The sequence below is a fragment of the Pseudopipra pipra genome, chromosome 1 (assembly GCF_036250125.1).
Source record: "Pseudopipra pipra isolate bDixPip1 chromosome 1, bDixPip1.hap1, whole genome shotgun sequence".
In the NCBI taxonomy this organism is placed as follows: domain Eukaryota; kingdom Metazoa; phylum Chordata; class Aves; order Passeriformes; family Pipridae; genus Pseudopipra; species Pseudopipra pipra.
The window spans coordinates 12,769,492-12,785,207 of NC_087549.1; positions in this window are offsets into that span (position 1 = coordinate 12,769,492).

The following is a 15,716-nucleotide window of genomic DNA, read 5'->3' on the forward strand; positions in this document are numbered from 1 at the left end:
ACCTCAGACAGCTCAGAACAGCTCTCAGCTGTGTCAGAAGAGTTTTCATCCAGATCTTGTCAGCTCAGGTAAGTGATCTAACTCTTGCCTATAGCAGCAATGCCCTACAAGTACTTAAAAAAATTTGAAAAAACATCTTCTTATGTCCCATCTGCTGTTTCCCAGCTTGAAAGTGAGATCCTGAAACTTAGGCCTCTTTTAGAATTATCTTCCCCGTGTCCCCTGAGCCGCTTGTGAGATATCTTGTTCTCTCTTCTTTCATCCATTTTTGCTCACTGTCTCACCCACAAATGTCAGCACTTCCTGAAGCTTCCTGAATTTCTTATTTCTCAGCTAAGAAATATTCCACAGACAAATCTTGGCCAGCGTTACCCAGGATCAGGTATTCATGTATATGACCTGCTTCAGGGCTGTATGGGTGAACACTGTGCAAGTACTTCACTTACAGAAGAAAGACACAAGTCTGCTCAGATAAAACAAGACTCACTCAGTGAGGTCCGTGCTATTTTAAGGTCAAGGTCTAAATTCACCACTAGCTGAATACGACTGGATTCAGAAGAAATGTCCCTGATGAAAAAGCCACATCCTCTGTCTGGGATGTAGCTAATTATCCCATCCTCTCACTTTCTGACCAGAAAGCAGAGTGTTTTGCTGTATAGCATAATTCCTCTAAGGTTCTCCACAGAACTTCAAAAAAAATACTGTCTTAGGAAGTCATCTAAGCTGCATTTTGCTCCGACTGGGTCATAAACCAAGTACTCAGTGGAGGGAGGCAAAGGTGGAAGATCCAAAGCTAAGGTCACAGCTTTGAAGAGCAGGTAATCCAGCTCAGTTCTGTGACCACTATGTGTTTGTGGTCTTACCCGAACAGTGATTCAGACCTGGATGGCTCTGGTGTCATCAGGCCATGGAGATGGGTTGGACAGGGCAGGATGCCAATATTCCAAGCAGGGGATGGGGCACCCATACCAACACATCACATCACTGACTTTTCTGAACACTCCAGACCTGAGACACAAACAATTGCCCATACCAATACAGTGCTCATCAACTTCCGGAAGGATTTGTTGGATTAAGAAATCCAGATTTGTTGGATTGGAAACCAGCTGAGCATGAAGTTAAGACAAATTCCTGATTTAAGCTGCTGAGAATTAAGAAATGACAGAGTGGTTTCCTGGACTAACCACATTTGCCTGCCTTTGGTTTTTTCCCTTAGAGCAAAATGAGAAGAAATGGTAAGCAATTTTTAATTTGACATGTTCTTTCCATCTTTTCAGTTCACTACTATTAACTGTAGGACAGTTATAAAATAAGAAATTAACTAATTGGGAGACTGTACTTTACATCTGGAAGTGATCTGATCACACTGATTAGGACAAGACAAGTCTAGTATCCAGCAAATCACTCGCACATTTTTCCTCTGCCTAATTTCTTGTGCCCATTTGTTCACAAAGCAGTTTGCTTCTGACTGTAGGCAAAGCTCTTCACAAAAGGTAGAATCAAACAGGAAAAATAAACATCACCTCAAGCTGGTACCAGAACAATCTACAATTTACTCATGTGTCTTTCTGAAATATTCCCCTTTTTTACTACAAAACTGTCTGGATGAAAAAAGAATCTATAGAGACAGACATTTTTCAAAGGTTAGATTAAACAGGTCAATAAGTCAACAGGAGGGAAACATAGAATCTGCTTGTGCTCTTAGTCACTTCATGTAAAAACATTCTGAAATATTCAATTAACTGTTAAAAACAAGTTTCACAAATTTCACTCTCCATCATCGCCCATACTCTTCAGCTTTGAGATCCTGATTTAAGGCTGTAAAAAAATCCAACTGCAGAAGAGCGAAGACCTGTTATCTCACTAAGCCAGGGGAGTCTCTGCTTTAAATTGTAGATTTAGAGGTAGACCTTCAGAATGAGGCTTCTTTATAGAGCTTACCTCCTGTACCCTGACAGGTCTGTCCTCTAAGTTCACTTACCTCATTTGTCTGCCTATAATATGATAAGAACAATAAATAATAAGGCTACAGGAGGCACCTCAGTTTGCTGAATGAGCATTTTATCATTTAAATTAAAAGCTTAACTTACAGTCACAAATGGCTTAAATATTTAGCCAAAGTAATACTTCAAAAATTACTCCTTCCCTAAACCTATGAGGTAATTCATAAGATATTGTCATTTGGGAACCAGAATAAATATTATGAAAGGCAAAAGATGTCAAATCTTGTAGGCAATGGAATAACCTAAAATTAATTCCAGTAATGAATTTTGATACAATGATTTCTAACATGTCTCTTTGGAGTGATAAACAACCTGAGTTCAAAACTGACTCAAAATCCAATATTCAATACATTTATGAGTAACCACATGGTAAACTGACAGCCAATTTATTTCAGCATAGCTGCTTGTGGTAAACCTTTCAGTTCTTTCTTAGCAGGATTGCTGGAAAATTGCCAGTTACAGAAATCTCTGGCAGTTGTGAAGTGCAGCTGTGGCTATCTGCTTAAGTTTCTATAAAATTAATTTGCATCAGGCAATCTCCAACATCTACTGACTAAAACACACATAGGTACACATTTCAAAAATACTATGGTGATCTGATGCCAGTACTGCTTTCCTGCACCATATTAATAATTTTCGTACATTTTTATTGCTATGACAAATAACATAAAGCCAGTAATTGTGGTTTTTAACTACTTCAGAGTACACGTGAACTTTTTGACCATATAACAGAAAAGAGAAACAAAGAAAATAAGTCTGATGTAATTTTAGTGCAGTCAAACCCTGTAAGTCAAAATGGATAACTGGTATGTATCACCTCTCTTAGTGATATGAATCCACCTCACTCAGTATACATAAATAAACTATAAATATAAGATTCCTGTCTATTTTTAAAAATTATGCATTCAGTGAAGTCTTTGGAGCTTGAAAATATGCAGGGGAAAGGAAGAAATAGAAAAAGATTCCTCTTTTTGTCAACTTCCAAATCTTCTCCCCATCTTTAGCTCATAGGGCAAATATGAAAGTTAGCTACAGAAGAAATTGGCCACTTTCACTTGTATGTTTACTGTAAATGATTTAAGCATTATTTAATATTTTTCTTTATTTGACCAAGTCTATACTTATACCAGCATAGAGATTTAGTTAAAATTGCAATATCTTGTGTGCCATACATATACCAGCAAAAACCCTAACGCAAGCACAAACTATATCAGCATTAAAGTGTCTATGCCAAAACTGACAGCTCTGTGTTATCCAGGTTAATGAGAGGCTGGAAATAGCTTCCCATACAAGGGATATCTGTCCCTGTACCCGTCTCTGGCAGGATGTACCTTGCATGGACCCAAGGCTGTGCTTCTAGCAAGTTTTAACTACTGGGAGTCAAACTGCTTGCGTGCACCTATCCTGTCACCAGGGCCAGCTGCTGCCCAGTCACAGCGCAACCCTGTCTGTTTGGTGTTGAAGTTGCACCAAGAAGTCCCACGGCACTCAAGCTGGCCTTGAGCATGTCTTCTCACATGCTTTTGCATCCATGATGTGGATCAGACTAGTTAATTAAAAATTTTGTTTACAAGAGATTAGTTTATTTACCTGGGGAACTGTTACAACTTGCATCTTCACAAGGAGGGTGTGCTGATGCAGCAGAGCAATGTGAAGACAGCAGCAAATCATTTGAAGTACTGAATACAGTCTTTGTTTATTTTGTCTGGATGTGTTTCATTTATCTGATTCACCTTTGAGTGTTTGATACATCCTGTCTTCATCTGTTATGGCTTTAATCTAGTTTATATTATTTGTTCTGCCCAGTCCACGTATAAAGAGTTTAAAAGAGTTTACCCTGAACGCAAGGTTACTGAACTACAGCTACTGAGAAGAAGAGGGAATGTTAAATGCTTGGTAGTTCACTTTGGCTTCTCTTCTTGCTGCTAGTCAGCTGGTTTTCTATCCATCTCAGCTATCTCTAGCTACAAATACAGAACAGTTTTAAGTATGACTTTTTTCAGACTTGGTAAATTTTTTTGATTCACAACATCTGTTGTACATGTGATGGTGAAACATTGCTCAAAGGAAGAGAAGGGAAACACATTGATGCAGGATAGTTTGATGAGGTTGTGTTCCTCTCAAGATGTTCTTTACAAAAAGGATGAGTATTTTTTGTTCTAAAGAAATATTTTGATGACCTATGGTATCACAGAGGGAGTTCAAGGAAACTATTAATACATATTTTTAATAGACAGCAGGTTTCCAGGACTGCATCTGTTCAAACATACCATTTAGTCTATAGAGATGGGCTAACACAGACCACTGTGCACCAACTAAGGCTGGAAGTTCTCAGTGAAATATGTCTCCTGTATTTGTTACTCAATGTCAAGGATAACAGGTGAGATATGATGTTCAGAGGTTCAAAAGCTTGAATCACAAGGATTTAAGGTAACTAACTCCCTCTCTTTCTTACATATTCACTTCATATTAATAGAAGATTAATTCAGTTGCCAAAAGAGAAATGCCATAAAGGTATTTTTTATAGTCTTCAGCTGCTTCTCTAGAAAGGCACATCTTGCATTGTGTCTGCCATCTTTATACTGGACTCACTAAATCTCTCATATGGCACTAGATGTTTAGGCATAAAAAGTTATAAATATTACCCTAGGTTCTATTGAAACCCAGAATTCAGCATTGAAATTACAAGTTCCTGAAGGAAAAGGGATCTCGGGATTGCAATGTCGAGCAGAGCAACAGTCTAAATTTAAGTACCCCTTTGAGAGTTTATTCCACACAACTTTGGAAATGTAATTGAACCATGAAAATTTAAAGGCAAATTCTCTCTGCAATTACTAGAAAGAGGTGAGACACTTTCAGAGACTGACAAAGATCTTACATGTAGATGACCCATGTAGCCCCTCTGAATTGTACAGTCATTAGTTTTTTACTGTAAATGCCACTGTCAAAGGAGTAAAATTAGGTGGGATGGATCTAAGACCTGGTCATGCACTATAACACACAACCATGGGCTGGTGACCTTGACTCCCTCTCATTGGGAAAGATGATCTATTGTGAAGGACCAGGAATCAGAATGGGAACAATTTCAGAAGTGGAAAAAGATGTACAGCGATTGAAAGGACTTTATGATACAGACTTCACAGTTATTATGTATATACACATTGTATGTTTCCGCAGAATTTGTATCTCCCAGGCATGCCCAGGCTTGTCCACTTCCCTGCTTCCCTGATGATTGGCTGGAGAAGCTGCAGAGAGGAGACAACCTCCATTCGCCCTTTCCTTCCCCGGTTCCTCCCACGTTCCTCCCTCTTTTGCTTGTGGCCCTAGCCCGATTTGTTCCCCCATTTGTCTGTCTCGTGCTCCACCCCATGTTCTGGCCCTTTCCCTGCCTGAACTGATAAAAAATCCTGTGCACGCCTCAATAAAGCATTTCCACCTGCACCCTACCTTGTCTCCTGAACCCATCCGTGCTGTGTCACAGCCCCATCCCCCCTTGGACCGTGGCAGTCTATAGAAGCCAGAAAGCTGAATGGAAAACTCTTTGAACAAGCCAGGAGAAATGCAAGAAATGCAGAGGGAGTTTGTATACTGGAGCATCCACAGCTTCATACTCTTCTCTGAAGTTAGGCACTTGCCTAAAGGACTAAGGAAGTTTCAGCTGTAATTATCACCCCTTGTCTGGGGGTGCAAACAGCTGGTTATATGCCCAAGTTTATCATGGCCTAGAGAAACTAAATAGATGAAAGATCTCATCTGGGTTAGCACCCAGAGTCAAGAGAGTTGAGTAACTATGAGGGGAGAGATCTTGAGAGATCTCCCAGACCTCACTGGAAGAGAAGAATTGTTATTGCTCTGGTTTGTTTTGTTATGACAGGAAAAATGTAAGACAAGGAGCATCAAGAGAGGTAATCTATTAATTAATTCAGATATATACAAAGGGACCATCCTTTTAAAAATAACATCTTCTACATTTCAAGTGCACGTCAATAAATTTTCCTAACGATGAAAAGCTCACCACCACTGAAATTTCAACTGAGAAAAATGGACAATGAGAAAACATACATTGTCGGTGACACTAGCCACCAGGTGCCAATATATCAGTAGTGTCCCAAAAGACCTTCTTTTATCCCTTTTCTGTAAGTACAGCTATTGGTAGGGGTGAAATCTAGCATGTCTTCTGCTTTTAAATCAAGATCTGTGAATTCAGTATTTCTGACCAAGTTCAGACACCAGCTGTACCTCCTTTCTGAGAATTTGTGTGAAAACCAGAGACAAAGCAGACCAAAATATTGTTTAACTTAACCACAAGATTAAATTATGTAAAGGAAAAAAGCATATTGAAAAACCCAGCGTGCATTCTACAACCCTTTGTGGTTGTCCCAGCTCTCTCAGACACCCAGTTATATGACCAAAAGCAGCGTTATTCCCACAAACAACTTTACAGCCACTCTTGGAGGAGTTCCCTTTTTAAGCTACTTCACTTCTTTTGATCTCTGTTGGGTGTAGGCTTTCTCCTGTCTTGCCACTGTCTTTTAAAGTTCTCAGGCCCTTTGCAAAGAAGCAGTCTGGTGTCAGCTGTTCAGTTTGTCCCCTATAAATCTTTTGTCCCCTTTATAGCTTCTATGAGACTGGGACAAAAAATTAATTGTGAACGTCCTACAGTAACCAGGTGGGCCTTCAGTACGCATATATCATCACAAAGGCACAACTTCCTTGCGTTTTTAGGGCTAATACATAAGAACTTTTCCCACAAAATGCATCTATTTCAGATATCATGTTATCATGTGCATTTCTCATGGAAATATGATCACAAGGGCATAAGCTCATCCTTCCTAGGTACCATCCAACTGCCTTCTGAGGGAGAAGGTCACCAGCAGAAGACAAAGATGAGTTCTGTGTCTGTGCACAGCAGACGCAGTAGCACTGTAAACAACTGCATTTAGCAGATGATGAAGTGCTGTTCTGCAAACTTCGTCACTAAACAAAGATTTCCTTTCTGCTGGGTTCAAGTTTGTGTGTGTCCTACCCAATAATGTCTAAGCCCTCCAACCCGTTATGCAGATAATTAAGATAAATATTGTCACAATTAATTAATAAAGCATGGCACTTAATTTAAACAATCTCAGATTCAACTACCTCATAAAACTGGCTAAAAGAACTATTGTAAAATGGTGACATTCAGAGCTGAACTTTTCTTAATTATTCACCAGTTAGTAGATACTTAGGTGTTTCTTAGTATAAAATGGAGGACTTTTACATGATAGATCTTTCCAAAATATATTCTCATTTATTTTTCAAAATTATTATGATCTGCTTATCAACAAATTCTAGAGGGGAAATTTACACTGGTATCAACCACTTATAAGCAATAAATCACCATTTAACTCCATTCATTTAACCATCAGTATTGCTCACTCTCTACTAAAGTATGCAAACTCTTTTTTAATAACTTTCTTGATGATGAGTAAGAGGTTAATATAATATGGCTAATACTGTATATTTATACTGATTAGAAACCAGTGACAGGTTGGTGTTCTGACCATCAGCTCCTAATCAAGTGGAACATGTATGCCTCCAGTGTCCTCTGCACACAAATTGTGGTCAGGTTTTCTTCATGTAGTGTTAGTAATACTGTATTGCATTGCTGTATCAGACAGAATCCTTCATTTAACATTTTTATTATACTATAATTGCTTTTAGGAATTTAAATTTAAAGAAGAAATTTTTTTCATGAGTATCTTTACCTCATTTTTTTTCCAGATTGTAATTGGCAAATCCTTGTCACAGTTTCCACTATCTTGATCAGTATGGTAGTCACATTAATGGTCCGTAGTTGGAGCTATTTTTAAAACTATGTCATAAAGAAACACAATCTAGATAATTATGCAGTGTGTTTGTGGCCTGGGGAGAGTGATGGTTATCTCTGTGATTTTCCAAATATGTGTTCCACCTGTAAGATAATTCAATCTTATCTACAACAGGATAGAGGATTAAACTTTTTCGAGCTCTTGGGGATTAAAAAACCCCTTGGCATCTGCATAGGGGAGAGAGACTACTGCTCTCCTCCTGTTTGATACCAGAGAATTGACATGGAAGAATTTTTATGAATACTCCAGACCTTAAGAAGTTAGAAAGCAGGTAAAAAAGCAATCATAAGACACAAATTCAGTGAAGGTGAAGCTTCATTAGTTTCACTGATCATGGAACAAATTCTTTGACTGCCAGTAAAGCACACTGTTCAGGTCTGTGAGTTCATCATGCCAGGTCCCACTTTATAGGTTGGAATATCCTGATTTTTAAGGATTTTTTTCCCCAATTCTCTAATTCCTCTGATTTTAAGCATTCCTGCCAATGCAATTACTTGTGAATCATTCAAAGTTACTTCTTGAAAAAGACTGTCTGTTTGGCCAATCTAGCTCCATTTAATAATGCCATTTTGGATTATTCAAATGTTCCAAGGGACTAGATGGGGAAAATTACAAACCATTTTGCATACTATGGAAATGTCAAAGCAGGATTTGTCTGCAAATGTCAGACTTCACAAAGGCTACACCTACAACAGTGAAGGTTTTCCATTTACACACAAAACCTATTAGAGATCAATTCCAATCTAGAGAAATCTGATTAAGGCTTCTCCTTTTACAATTCACTCAGCCCAAATTGCCATCTAAGGGGAATTTCACTTGTCTAAGAACTGCAAGAGTGAGCTGGATATTCAGATGCTTAGTCTGACTGTATTTGACTTCATTCCAAGTGTTTCCCCATTCCTGGCTCCTACACACAACTTTTATATTATGTCATAAATACTGTCATCAAACTAAATATGCTATGCTGTAGATAGGTTAGCTGGAAAAAGATTATCACTATACATGACATAATGTTGTATGAAAAGCTAGAGCAAAGAAAATTCGGTAGGAAATACGGCTGGTCATCTACTCAATTGAATATTTCTCAGATTTTTTGCTCAGACTTTCATCAGAGGCAACTTCAACCTCAAAGAAAATAAAGGGATTTCAGCAAGAATTAGGCAACAAACAATTAAGCATCGCTGAAGGCACTCATTCTTTTTTGATAGCTGAGAAGGCATGACAAAGAGATGTGAGCATCCCTTCCATGGGCTTACCTCTTTGTATCTATGTATTTTCCTTGAAATAACCTCAATTAGCTTGAGCCCAAATTCATTCCTTTTTTTGATGAGTACCTGAGAGTGGGCAAGGCTCTCAATAGGAGCAGTTCTGCTCCTCAAAACAAAGGAGTCTGAATTGCTGTAATCTGCCTGCCAGGGAGGACAATGGGCAGGAAAACGCAGCACCTGAATGTTATCATATGCTAATAACAAGGTTCACATGCTTTAGAAACACTGGCAATACACTCTACTTAAATGCTCCTTCTAAAGGTTATATGGCATCATTTTTACTATTTCCACCTTGGCTTGCCAGTGCAGGCATGCCAGAGCTTGATAAAATCATGGAGTGGTTCTGCTGTGCAGGCAAACCCTTTGTAATGAATCATCTGAGAAGAGCTGGAGGTGATGCTCACCCCCAAAAGGAGAGTGATTGTAATGTACCATTTGAGTTCCATCTAAGCCCTAAAAAGAGTAGTCTCTTGTCCCAGAGGAAATTTCATACCCTTTGCTGTTTAACCTAGTTCTTCTTCCCATGGAGAGTTGTAAATGGGCCCTTTATTTCACCTACAAACCTTAGAAAACTTTTTCGTAAGGCTATCTCTGTCAAAGACACAGTGATCTCATTGTTGCAGTTAACACTGAACAGACCATTCTTGCAATGACACTTCCACTTCAGAGCCCTACACTACTTGTAGAACAGGCTTAAGCAGAAGACACTTCAGTTTGTATATCAATATTTTGTTTGTTTGTTTTGCCAATAGACCGCAAAGATATGTATGAAGCTGAGGAGATTTGTCAGCAGCAGCTTGGTCCACATGGTTTTTGCAATGACAGTCGTGCTCATTTATTTTAAAGAGAAACTCTGGAACCACCACTGAGATTTGTGTACTATTGGAATAGCAGTTTCCTGGGCTTGCAAGTTCCTACTCCAGTGCCAGGAAGCCTGGAAGCCATGATGTCCCCAAGCTGGTCGCTGAAATTCCGTATAGTAATACTGGTCCAAGCCTGTATTTTGAGGAAGTCCAGTTTGTACATAAAGTTGCTCTGGAGCCATGCACCTTGACAGTGAGCCAAGAGAGCTGTCAAGAAACCAAATAATTTTCTGATGGCAGCTGATTTCCTGGCAGGAAAGGTTTCCTCAGAACTCTGTATGGGTTCTGTCAGTTTGCCAAAACCCACCCATTTCACAAAACATTTTGATTTCAACAAATCAGTGGTTTCCAAAAAAACGGGGGGGGGGGGGGGGGGGAAGAGAAAAAGATAAAGAAAAAAGAGCTGTTTAAAGCCAAAGTTCCCAACTGATTCAAATGATTTCACTCAGTTTTCCCAAAGCTATAAATCAGCGCAATTGCTGTGTTTCAAAACAGGAGCCCCCGGTTGTGTTAGCCAGTTTGGAAGAGTCTTGCATACCAAGTCCTGAGATGGCTGACAACACTGCATTGTGCAAATGTCCTGATCAAACCATAGCAGTATGCCTGGATATAGCCTCCTGCTCGCTTGTGAAAAGTCCCCAGCACGATATTCATATGCCTGTTCCCCAGGAAGATGAATGGCTACAGAATCATGCTTACCACAGAGTCCTTCATGCAGAATAGAAATTGCAGGGTCTGGAGCATGTAATATATATTCACTGCCTTTCTGTGTCCTGCTATTTTAGAGTGTAATTTAAACAGGACAGGTAACTATCAATGGAGACATCCAGGTATGTTCAGCAGTCACTAACAACCAGAAGACAAACAGTCCTGTCAGAAAGGGACACTGAGTAAATCCTCTGGCTTCTTGTCTGAGCTATGTTAGTGTCACAACAACTTTGTTAGGTAACAATAATTCCAATTTAAAGCACTAGCAGAGTCAACCTAGAGGATTCTTAACCACAGAGAGCCTCTTCTAGTGATTCCTCACATTTATTCTCAAAGTGAGCTTCTTGAGATTGGTACCTTTGTTGGGTGATTGACCAAAAGGTGTTATGCAGAGTAAATGAGAAACCCTGGCACTTGACAAGGTACATGCTAAATGATCGTGCAAATCTCAAAAAGCCTTTGTGTGTTTGTGGGTCAGAGACAGTAGGGCTGTTGTGCAAGATTTATATCTAAATGACATTTTACTGTTGTGATTCCTTTTTGCTAACTAGCATGCTTTGCCTGCATCCAGAAGCACAGTTGTTTTTTCCTTCAGAGGAAGCCCCTGCTTCCATGTGGTGTTGATTTCCACCAGGTTCAGCCCCAAGGGTAGGCCATCCTCTCCTTTGTGCATGGTGGCACCATCTCAATGCTATGCCAGAAGATATGTGGCAGAAAACAGGTGAAAGCCATTGCATTTTACTTTGAAGAGTTAAATCAGAGTGTCTGTGCCAAAATACTGGGAACATGCTGCTCTTTACTCAGGCAACACAAGTCCTACAGTCAGTTCTTTCTCATCTCCGCTGTCCCACCCTGGGTCCCATCTCAGGATATCTTCCTGCTGCTCCTTGTATGCATGGTAAGGCTGGTGCCTCGGGAGCAGCAAGGATGGTGGATTTGGGGAGCTTTTGAGCTTAGAGAAATGCATCAGTATTTAAGATGGGAGTAACGCATTGTTAACTAAAGCAATTAGCTGGGACAGGGCATAAAGTAAGAGGAAGGCAGCTAGGGCACCACCAAAATACGTGGGAATGAAGACGTGACCACGCAAGTATTACTGTAGCGTAAGTCTCCAACACTTCACCAGTCACATTTTTATAACAAAACAACAGTTTGTAGAATTATAAAATGCCCATGCAGGCAAACCTCTAATGTTTCAATGAGAAAAAGAGGAATTAGAGTTGCTCAAACAAAGCCAGAGCCTTGTGTATCAGTATTTTGCTGCTGCTAGATGTCTCAGCAGCATTAAACTGCTCCATTAAATAGGTTTACTCCACAAAATAGAACTGGACCTGCAATTTCTGCAAAATTCCTGAGTGCTCAGATTTGGGCTGACAAAGGTTTCTCTTCATTTGGCGTAACTTGACAGAATGCTCTAGGAATACCAGGGAAAACCTAGCAGTGTTAACAAATACAGTACATCCCAAATAATCACCCTGAAACCACAAAAACTACTTTTTATAATGACTGTTTCTAACAATGTCTGAAGTCCCCTGGTTCCCATCTTTTCAGCCTTTTGCAATCACTGTGGCACTTTAAACTGTGCAAGGTACTGGGATTGCAAGCAGACAGGCTTTGCTCTGCACTATACAACACGTGAACCTCTGCAAGGGGAAATGCCACCAGGTACCAAAGCCCTGGAACAGCAGAGGTAATCCATCAGCTGGTTTAAAGACAAATCCCTGCTGTATCACTAGCCTACTTTCAACCCCAAAAGAATGTGGAGATGTTTACAGACGCGGCATGCCGAAAGCCAGCACAGCTGGAATTTCAGCTCAGCTGGCAAAACCCTCCCACCGAGAGCCAAAGTGGCCAACGTGCTACTCCTGGCAGCCAGTCTGTCCCTTAACGTGGTTTAGTAGCTTAACGTCTGCAGCAGTTTGGAAGTGTTACACGAGCACCAGCAGAAGAAGCATGTCTCAGGGGGAAGCCAAAGATGGAAGGAGAAGCTGGGATGACCGAAATCTGGATATGCAGCTGGAGAGAAACGCCTGGCTCTCCCTGGACGGCTTCTTTGTGCACTTCTTTAGGAGGATGAGGGGAGCCCAAGTCCTGAGCTTCTGTGCCCTCTAGTGGCTGACAAAGGAGTGGAGATAGAGGTGGTCACTCCAGTCCCCAATTCCATCAGTGACAGGGGTGGCACAGCCATGCCCATCCTCTGCAGAAGAGGCCCCACAGAGACTTACAGTGGGTAACGAAGATGGCCAGATGGGCACGGCAGGTTAAATGCCTCTACTTCTCTGTCGGGGAGTGTGTGATAGCACTCTTTCCAAAAAACATATGTCCCCACTGGAACTGATGAGGGAGGAAAAAAATCCACTTGGGAGGCTTGAAGGCTCCTTCTCCACAGTCCTTTCTCCCACCAAAAGCATAACACTGAGCTAATGGCCCCGTAACTTTGTTTTGATTTCCCGAGCAGTCTTAAGTTACCTAATATCTGGCTGGCTTCCCTCAATGGCTTTCCAGCAAAGTAATTCTCAAACAGTATTCATCAGATACCAACTATCATGAAGCTAGTTATCACGAAACTCCTGTTCATATTGTCACAATGCCAATCTTGTGTTTCTTTCCTGGTTTTTTGGTTTGTTGGTTTTGTTTTTTTTTTTTTTTTTCTGCCTGCATTGATTATCCTCTTTAACTGACATAGACAGGACATACACATATACACATAAGATCATGTTCATTAATGCATGTGTACACATATATGTAATTACACATGCACATGTATATAGAGTCATAGCATTGCTTAGGTCGGAATAGACCTGCAGACCTTTAAGATCATCAAAACCAACCATTATGTATATGTAGCCTAGATTTGTAAAGATAAATCCTTGTGTTATTGCCAAATGTTTTTTGCTTTCATTCTTTATTTTGTTAGTTCTTACATAATAGTCATGTATGCAGAATTGCAGGCAAGGCAGAGGACTCATGTCAGGCAGTCAGCACCACAAAACACACATACTGTATTCCTTTAACTAAGCTGTCCCCTACTATCTCTGATTTGCCAACAAAGTTGCATTTCTATTCTGACAAGGAATTAAAAGGAAATCTCTGTGATCGCATTATTTACAATAGGCTTTGGAACAGGAGGAAAAAGTGTAACCGTAGGAAATGGTGCTGCACTCAGAAGAAGTTTTATATGGTTTGTATGGACTCAACACAGTGACTTTGGGAAACTCACAGCTCAGAGGTCACCTGTCTGGCACTTTTCAAGTGAAACAAAAAATAAAACCCAGGTAAATACTATTTAATGTCTGCGAAGGAACCATGAAGTACCACAAACAGCTGAGTCAGCCCCTCTTTCTGAAAATTGCTCCTCAACCACCTGTAAAGGCAATGGGTAAGCTCAAGGACCTCAGAGACCATTCACCTTACTCATTTCTGTGACAGCATAAGCTCTTTTTAGTGCTTATTCAGCATCTGTTTGTAGTAATGGTTTTGTGGCTAAAACTCTGCAGCTTCCAGAACTCTTTGGCAGGTGGAAAAAATGTGAATTACCTGTCCTTAAGCTGATGTCATGCCCACTTCTGCATGCATGCAGTCAACACAAACAGCGTGGGGACCGAGACAAGCAGTTCATCTATTGCTCTACCATCCTCCTTGTCCTTTAAATGATTTGCATCTCTTGGGGAACTAAGAAGAATGATGCTTATGCTTAAGTCATGAAAGAACAAGGGACAACCTAACATCTAATATTCCTGTATTCCCTTGTGCTGACCATATATTTTGTGATAACAATGCGCACTAAACATTTCGGTGCATATCCAAAGGACACCATTTCAGGTGCCAGAAAGAGCTGTTAAGCCTGTACCTCACTGTCTGGATTTACTTCAGAAGGCATCAGTAATTTCAGTGATTGCTCTTTATCTGAAGATCTCATAGCACCGGTGTTACAGGGCAGCTCTACCTCTGCATGGCTCACCAAAGTTCCCTGTGCTCCACTCAAATCTGAAGCACATATTTATAGCTCAGATTAGAATAAGATGTTTTCAGCCTACCCAACTTCATCTGAGCAGAGACCATGTTAGTCAAAGTTCACACTGTCCTGGCAGTTTCTTTCTGTTTTGTCAGGAACTGCAGTGATAGGATGAGGAGTAATGGGTACAAACTGAAAGGGGAAAATTTATTTCAGATATTAAGAAGATATTTTTTACTGTGAGGGTGGTCAGACATTGGAACAAGTTTCCCAGGGAGATTGTGGAGGCTCCAACCCTGGCGGTGTTCAAAACCCAGTTGCCTTGAGCAACCTGGTTTAGTGGGAGGTGTCCCTGCCCATGTCAGAGGGGTTTGAGACTAGATGTTCTTTAAGGTCCATTCCAACCCCTGAACATCCTATGATTCTAAGACAGAACTGTTATTTGACAAACATTCTGGCATCAATCTCATAAAACAATGCTATAGGTTAGGTGGAGGAAGAAATCTGTCTTGAGGATTCTTTGCTACCTCATTTATAGCCCTTATTTGAATGGGGCATCAAAATTAGGAAAGAAACTGGACTTTTTAATTTTTTGTTAAGGAGTACCCATTTTCCTAAGACTTTGTGAAGGGAAACAAGCCATTAATAAAATTTTACTTAGTAGCACATCTAAAGAATTCTATCTCTGTAGACTTTGAAAAAACTAATCATTTGCTATTGTTTTTTCTATAATAAGGATGTGTCAAGCACACATACGCTCATTTCAAAAAACTGTTTATGTTGCAAACATGATTAAATCAGGGGATGGTATTTCAAACAATGATGCAAATTATGGTGCAAATTCTTTTGATCTTGTTATTGTAGTGCACTAGTGCATTAAAGCTACATTAGATGCGTTAGGAGTTCCTGTCCTTATACAGAAAGCAGTCTCTCAGTAGACATGTAAATTGAGAGTGTCATGCAATGAGAAAAGCATCTTAGCTTTTTTGTTATGGTATAAGCAAGGCATTAGATTTACTTGTGAGCCTGACACCCCATAAGCATGCATAAGA